The sequence below is a fragment of the Humulus lupulus genome, chromosome 7, assembly GCF_963169125.1.
Source record: "Humulus lupulus chromosome 7, drHumLupu1.1, whole genome shotgun sequence".
Classification (NCBI taxonomy): Eukaryota; Viridiplantae; Streptophyta; class Magnoliopsida; order Rosales; family Cannabaceae; genus Humulus; species Humulus lupulus.
In genome coordinates this window covers 90,107,588-90,115,157 of record NC_084799.1, presented here as the reverse complement: position 1 = coordinate 90,115,157, position 7,570 = coordinate 90,107,588, and the positions used below count along the sequence as shown (strand labels likewise).

General features: G+C 33.0%; 1 pseudogene; it reads left to right on the top strand.

Annotated features, from left to right (window-relative positions):
* Nucleotides 1–1,384: 1,384 nt before the first annotated feature.
* On the top strand, nucleotides 1,385–6,421 carry LOC133788444 (phospholipid-transporting ATPase 3-like; annotated as a pseudogene).
* The last annotated feature ends 1,149 nt before the right edge of the window (nucleotides 6,422–7,570 follow it).

Here is a 7,570-nt window from a genome sequence, read left to right as displayed (position 1 = left end):
TCTAGTGATACCATACTCATTTCACAGCATTTCAAACTCATGGTTTATAAACTCTAAGCCATTGTCGGTTCTAAGAGTTTTAATTATAAAGTTTGTTTGATTTTCCACCTGATTTTTTCATACTTTGAACTGTTCTAGACATTCATCTTTAGTCCTCACTACTACAATCTAGACATCAGTCATCGGCCATGAGAGGTCGGTTCTGCTTAAACTGACTTACCACATGTTCATAAGTCGGTTTACACAGAACCGACTTATCATGTATAACAAAGGGAAGCATGAGAGGTCGGTTATGCAGGAACCGACTTACCATGTTGACATGGTAGGTCGGTTCACATTGAACCGACATCCCATGCTTGAAGATGTCATAGTAAGTCGGTTCCTGCAAAACTGACCTGCCATGTTAATCATGGTAGGTCAGTTCTGTGTGGATCGACTTACTATGTCCTACATTTCTAACATGGTATGTCGGTACTATATGAACTGACTTATCATGTCACATTTTTATTTATTTTAAATTATTTGAATTTTAAAATACAATAATTTATTTAGTAGTGTATGAAATAAATGTAAAAAATTTATATTTGTCAATCTACATTATAATGTTTTGAAATATAAATAGATGAATCAAATTAATCAATTATTTATAATATAAAAAATAATTATATTTTATAATGAAAAAATATTTTAATTGAATATAGTATTTATAATTTAAAATAAAAAAAATTTATAAATATTTTAATGTATTTAATTAATATTTTTTTAAATGACATGGAAGGTCGGTTGTGTAGGAACCGACTTTTTATGTGACATGGTAAGTCGGTTCTATGGACTGACTTATCATGTCATTATAAAAATATATTATTAAAGATAGTCTAATTTGTTTTTGTATTATTTGAATTTTAAAATATATTACTTTATTAAACAATACATATATGTAATTGATTTGTGAATGCAATAAGTATAAAAAATATATACTTATTAATATTACATATATTATAATTTTTTAAATATTAATTAATTAATTATTCGGAATTAAAAAAATTTAATTTAGTTTTTAATAAGAAAATATTTTAATTTATAAATGACATATTTATAAATATTTGAAAAAAAATAAACTAAATAAGTTGGAGATTTATAATTTTAAAATAAAATATCAACATATTAAAGTTATATATTTGTTAATTTTAATATCATAAGTCGGTTTTAGAACAGACACATCATGCTGCATCATATGTCAATTGCTAATGCACTGACTTACCATGTTAAAATTATATATTTTTAGTTTTAATATCATAAGTCAGTTTTAGAAATGACTTATGATGCTACATCATATATGTCGGTTGGTATTGGAGACATAGCATGTTAAAATTAATTAGGGTGGAAAATAAGATCCCGCGCTCTTATTCTTCACTGTACACCCCCGCGAAAAAAATTTCTTCTCGTCTTCTTCATTCCGCGAGCAACCCAAACTGCAGCGACTCTCCCTCCTCAACTCCGGTCACTCAGCTTCACGATCTCATCATCTCAGCTCCCTTCGGCATCAACTCTCACTGTAACCTCTCTAGAATCGCCTCCTTCTTCTTCAAATTTCAGCATCCTCGGCAATCGCACGGGTTTGGGCATAACAAAAGGCCAATCGCAAAGGTGCGCTTGGGTTTAGATATTGGAAAATCTGTTGGTTCGGTACATAGATTTGGATTAAGAGATTGAGTTCAGAGATTGAGTGCGGTACGTGAGTTCTAACCTCTCACCCCAAACCAACTCCTGCTGAGAGTAAGACATGATTAATTTCTCCTCTTGCATTTTTTTTTCTTTTCAATATGAGGTTTAGAAAGTTAATTAAGATTGTGTTCTTGCCCTTGCTTACAATTCTATCAATGTTTGTTGCAAATGTATTTGAATGATGGACAGGAAAATTTATGAAGCAGCACCATGTTACTCACAAATTCTTCTAAATTTTTTGATATTGGTAGAACGTAGAAGATACTTTATCTTGGTTTATATAAGCCAGTCATTAATCTGGAAGCAGTACCTTGTTGCTCTCTTTGTCCCAGAGTTTTATCCATATCGGGTTTAATTTAATATAATTACTATGAATTGACATTGGGACTTTATCATGTGTAATCAGGGATGCAGTCTAAGGAACACTGAGTATATTGTTGGGGCTGTTATGTTCTCAGGTCATGAAACAAAGGTTCGTTTCCAAGAATTCCTGTGAGCTATAAAAGCCTATACTAATTGTTTTATTGTAGCAAGGCCTTTGTATAAATGGTTATTAGAAGTGGTGCTAATGTGTTCTTTACTTGGGATAGGATTGAGTGGATTTTGAGCTCCATTGGCCTTTTAAATAAAATTAGGTTTGCTGCCATGTGTCCATTTTACTTGTTTGCTTTGCAACTGGTTATGAAATTCTAGAATTATTTGTCACTTGCACTGTTATTTTATTATTATTTGCTGTGGTACCTCTGCCATGTGGTGGTGGTTCTTCATTGTACTTGTTTCCTTTGCAACTAGAGGTTATGAAGTTCTAGAATTATTTATCACTTGCACTGTTGTTTTCTTTCTGTGGTACCTCTTCCTTATTCGTCTTTTCTGTCACTTGCCAATTTGATTTACCTTTCAATTGAATTTTTGCAGGTAATGATGAATTCCATGAATGTTCCTTCCAAAAGAAGTACACTAGAGAGAAAACTTGACAAACTTATACTTACACTTTTTGGAACCCTCTTTCTCATGTGTCTCATTGGAGCTATTGGCAGGTTTGATGCCCACTAGACTATATTTCATTGTTGTTTAATATGTAGTTGCCAGCTTGAAAATGTATGATATTCTGCAGCAGTGTATTCATCAATCGCAAGTACTTCTACTTGGGTCTAAATGAAGGTGTAGAAGATCAGTTCAATCCTCAAAAACCTTTTGTGGTAACATATTTATACAGAAATGAACTATTATAGAATGATATTTTGTTGGCAGTTGCTACTTCGCTTGACAGTTTGTTCTATTTTTCCTGCTAAATTATGTTTATTGGTATACAGGTTGCTATTCTTACTATGTTCACTCTTATTACTCTATATTCAACCATCATTCCTATATCTCTTTATGTTTCCATTGAGGTAAGACTCTTTAGCTATTATATCTGTGCCTACCCTAGCAATGACCATTGCTTTCCTAATGGCTTCAACATTTATTTTCTTCTGATATAATTTTCAGATGATCAAGTTTATCCAGTGTACCCAATATATCAACAAGGACTTGCATATGTTTCATGCTGAGAGTAATACCCCTTCATTGGCTAGGACTTCCAATTTGAATGAAGAACTGGGACAAGTAAAGATGCTGCCATATTCGACATTTGTTCAAATTGTTACTTGGCAAATATAAAATAATGATTTTGATGATTATCATTGTTACAAAGAGTTATATTATTGTGTTGTTTGGATTTGTCAGAAACAAATAAATGATACCTTCTCCAGTGACTTATTATTTCTTATCATACAAATTGCTACTTTTCTCAGGTGGAGTACATATTTTCTGATAAAATTGGAAATCTAACAAGAAATTTAATGGAGTTTTTCAAGTGTTCAATTGGAGGAGAGGTGTATGGCACTGGTGTCACTGAAATAGAGAGGGGATTAGCACAGCGGAGAGGCCATAAACTTGAGGAGGTATACCTCTCTCTCTTTGATAATTTTTTGAATATATATGGACAAACATTATTCAGTACATGTGTGCATAAAACACAGATATGCAAACGTGGCTGTGTTCTCTTTTAAAGCAGTTTTCATTCCAATTGCTCACAGGGGCAAAAGTCAGCCAATGTGGTGCAAGAGAAGGGATTTAATTTTGATGATGCTAGACTTATGCGAGGAGCTTAGAGGAATGAGCCTAATCCTGATCTTTGCAAGGTGGATTTTTTAATTTTGTTTGGAAGTTTCTAGTGTAGCTTTTATCCTAGTGTCATATTGATAAATTTGGTGCTGCTATTCAGGTTACTCCTAAAGTTTTGGAAGAGTTTTCAGCTTTTTTCCTTTTTCTGTATGGGAGAAACTTAAAATATGAAATTTTACTATTTGTGAAAATTCACCTTAAGATATTTGATAAGTTGCTTATAAATAAAGTATATGTAATTGATTCACAATTTGACCTTTTTTCCCCTCCTTTTTTAGGAATTTTTCAGATGCCTTGCTATATGTCATACAGTGCTTCCGGAGGGTGATGTAACATCCCCTGAGAAAGTTACATATCAAGCTGCATCACCAGATGAAGCTGTTTTGGTTACTGCTGCAAAAAACTTTGGCTTCTTTTTCTACAGGTGAACCTCGAAATCATGTTTGCTTAAATTAGTTGTAATCTTTTGGCCCTTCTTTTGATATCATAACTTGTAACTATATTGTAGTTGTTCCATTGCAAACACTTTTTAATATCTCTAATTATTGGGAGACATCCTTTTAAATATGATTATTATGCTCATTAGTTTTTTCCTTCTACCAGGTGCCATCAAATATGGAAGAGATTTGGCTTGATAATAATTAGAAGCCTAACTTTTTTTCTTTTAATTCTTTCACTTATTATTATTTTTTAATTTCTAGTGTTGGTTCTTATTAGTTCATTGAACTGCTATTTTTAAAATTTTACATATTTTGAGGTCGTTGTTTTCTTTATTCCCAGGCGTACACCAACAACCATATATGTTCGTGAATCTCATGTTGAAAAGATGGGTAAAATTCAAGATGTTTCATATGAGATCTTAAATGTTCTTGAGTTTAATAGGTAAGGGGTACACATAGTTGTAAATAATTTGGGACATCTTGATTGATAGCACTAACTTTACTTACAATTTTTGGTATACTAATAGTACAAGGAAGCGCCAGTCTGTTGTTTGTCGCTATCCAGATGGCAGGCTTGTATTATACTGCAAGGTAATACTTAATCAAAACTTCTACATTGTATAAACATATGAGCAATTGGAAGCAAGTGACATTCTGTCAGGAAAACTCATTTGACAGGGTGCTGACACTGTGATCTATGAGCGATTAGCTGATGGGAATGATGATTTAAAGAAAGTATCTAGGGATCATTTGGAAAATTTTGGATGTTCTGGGCTACGTACCCTTTGCTTAGCTTATAGAGATTTAAGTCCTGATATGTATGAAAGCTGGAATGAGAAGTTTATTCAGGCGAAATCTTCTCTACGTGATCGTGAAAAGAAGTTGGATGAGGTAATATTCCGTTGGATTTGTATGAATTGCCTCAAGAGTTTGGAAATGCCTATGCAATCTCATTTTGAGGTGTTGTTGTAGTTTCTTATGAGAGATATGTGTTATACTGGTTCTGTATCATAAATTATAAGCTTAAATTTGGTTTAGAATTTAGATGCACTTAAAATTGTTGAAATTGTACTGTGAATTTCATGCAGGTGGCTGAACTCATAGAAAAAGATCTGATTTTGGTTGGGTGCAAAGAGAGATCATAGAAAAATTGGGTGCAGGTGGCTGAACTCATAGAAAAATTGTACTGTGAATTGTAGGATCCACTGAAGAAGAACGAGTTGAATGGGTATCAAAGCGTATGATTGATTAAAACTCGGGTCAGATGTGGTTGTTGCCATATCATAAGGGGTAAGTTTTTTACTTTTAGTATTTTGTTAGTGAATATATATAATATTAATAATGAAATATTTTTGTGTCTATGTTAGAAAGCATTGGATGCTTATAATAATTGATTTTGATCACCAATTGTGCTGTTTCCTGGATTCTCTTCACAATTTTTCAACAGATGAAATCAAATCTCTCATTTCTCGGTAAAAATCTAACCAATTAAATGCATACTCTTTAATTCATTTAAAATTAACAACATCTAAATGTTTATGTTATTATTATTTAGTGTCTTTCAACATTTACGCACAAATAATGCAAAAACTAAGGAAGTCGCGTGGAGAATGTCCTCGTCAACCATTACAATCAGTACAATGTGGGTTCTATGTTATGAGGATGATGAAGGACTTCGTGACAAATGAGTTTTTAATGCGATGGCTAACTAGTAACGTAAGTGAAAATATTCATTATTAAAGTTTTAGCTTTACCTTAAGATTAAGTATATTAATTCAACTCATGCAATGAATTTTGTTTTAGTGTGGCGGGAAGAACTATTACACAAAGGATGAGATCAATGAAGTACGTGAAGAATGGACACAATGCGTCATGGATTTGATGAGTATTACATAGGTCCACCCACTTTTGTTAACTTAGACTTTTAATGAGATATACTTACAATGTTAACTTAAACTTTCTTGAAGATATACACACTTTTGTTGTCCAACTATAGTTTACAATGCTTATATGAGTTATTTTGTAATTAACTTAAGACTCGTTATTTTAGATACTTAGTTCAAATTCTAGTATTTTATATTATTGTGATATATGTTTTGTTTTGTTCAGTTTGTTTGTATAAAAAGCATGATTTGTTTTCGGCGTAATACACTTTTTAAGAAAAAAACACCATAAGTCAGTTCTACTAAAACTAACAATAGATGTCGACACCATAAGTCGGCTGTGAACCGACATATCATGTTTTACACCAGAGGTCGGTGTACAACCGACCTACCATGTCTTACACTAGAGGTCGGTTTGCAACCGACGTACCATGTCTTACACTAGATGTCAGTTTTCCACCGACGTACCATGTCTTACACCAGATGTCGGTTTGGCGCCAACTGATCTACCACGTTTTTACATCATAAGTCACTGCATGGGAAGTCGGTTCCCAACCGACTTATGAACATTCAGATGTCAGTTTTTAACCGACTTATCATGTAATTTTTGTAGTAGTGCCTAAGTAAATTTACCCAAACACATCTAGAGTAATCATCTACTATGGATACGAAGTAATGCTTTCCTAAGTGTGTTAGTATTTTGCTAGGCCCCCATAGATCCGAGTGAATGTACTCCAATAACCCTTTTGTATTGTGATTTGTTGTAGTGAATTTTATTTTATGCTGCTTTCCCAATACATATGATTCACAGAAAGGTGAAGCTCTCTCAGTCCCTACTCATTGATATTTCCCATCTGTTGGTGCCACAGATGCATCTCACTTTTCTGAGTCTTAACAACAGATGCTTCAGCAATGGCTAGAGTCTATCCTTCTAGTACATACAATCCATTTACTCTCTTTCCTTTCATTACTACCAATGAGCCACTAGTGATTTTCAAGATGCCATTTGTAGACTTGTAGCTATATCCTTCATCTTCCAAAGATTCGAGAGAAATCAAGTTTCTCCTCAATTATGGTATATGCCTCATGTTTGTCAATACCTTGACCTCACCATTAAATTGTTTAACAACTACCTTGCTAATTCCATAAACCCTACAAGAAAAATAATTACTCATCAATACCTCAATACTATTAATTTCTTTATAATCAGAAAATGATTCTCGATTCAGACACATATGAAATATGCATCCAAAATCAAGAATCCACTCCCTTGTCATGGTAGTTTCTGAGATGGAAAAAAGTTCTCATTCTTAGACACATTCATCTTCTCCTTATACTACAATAGCTCAATAGCTG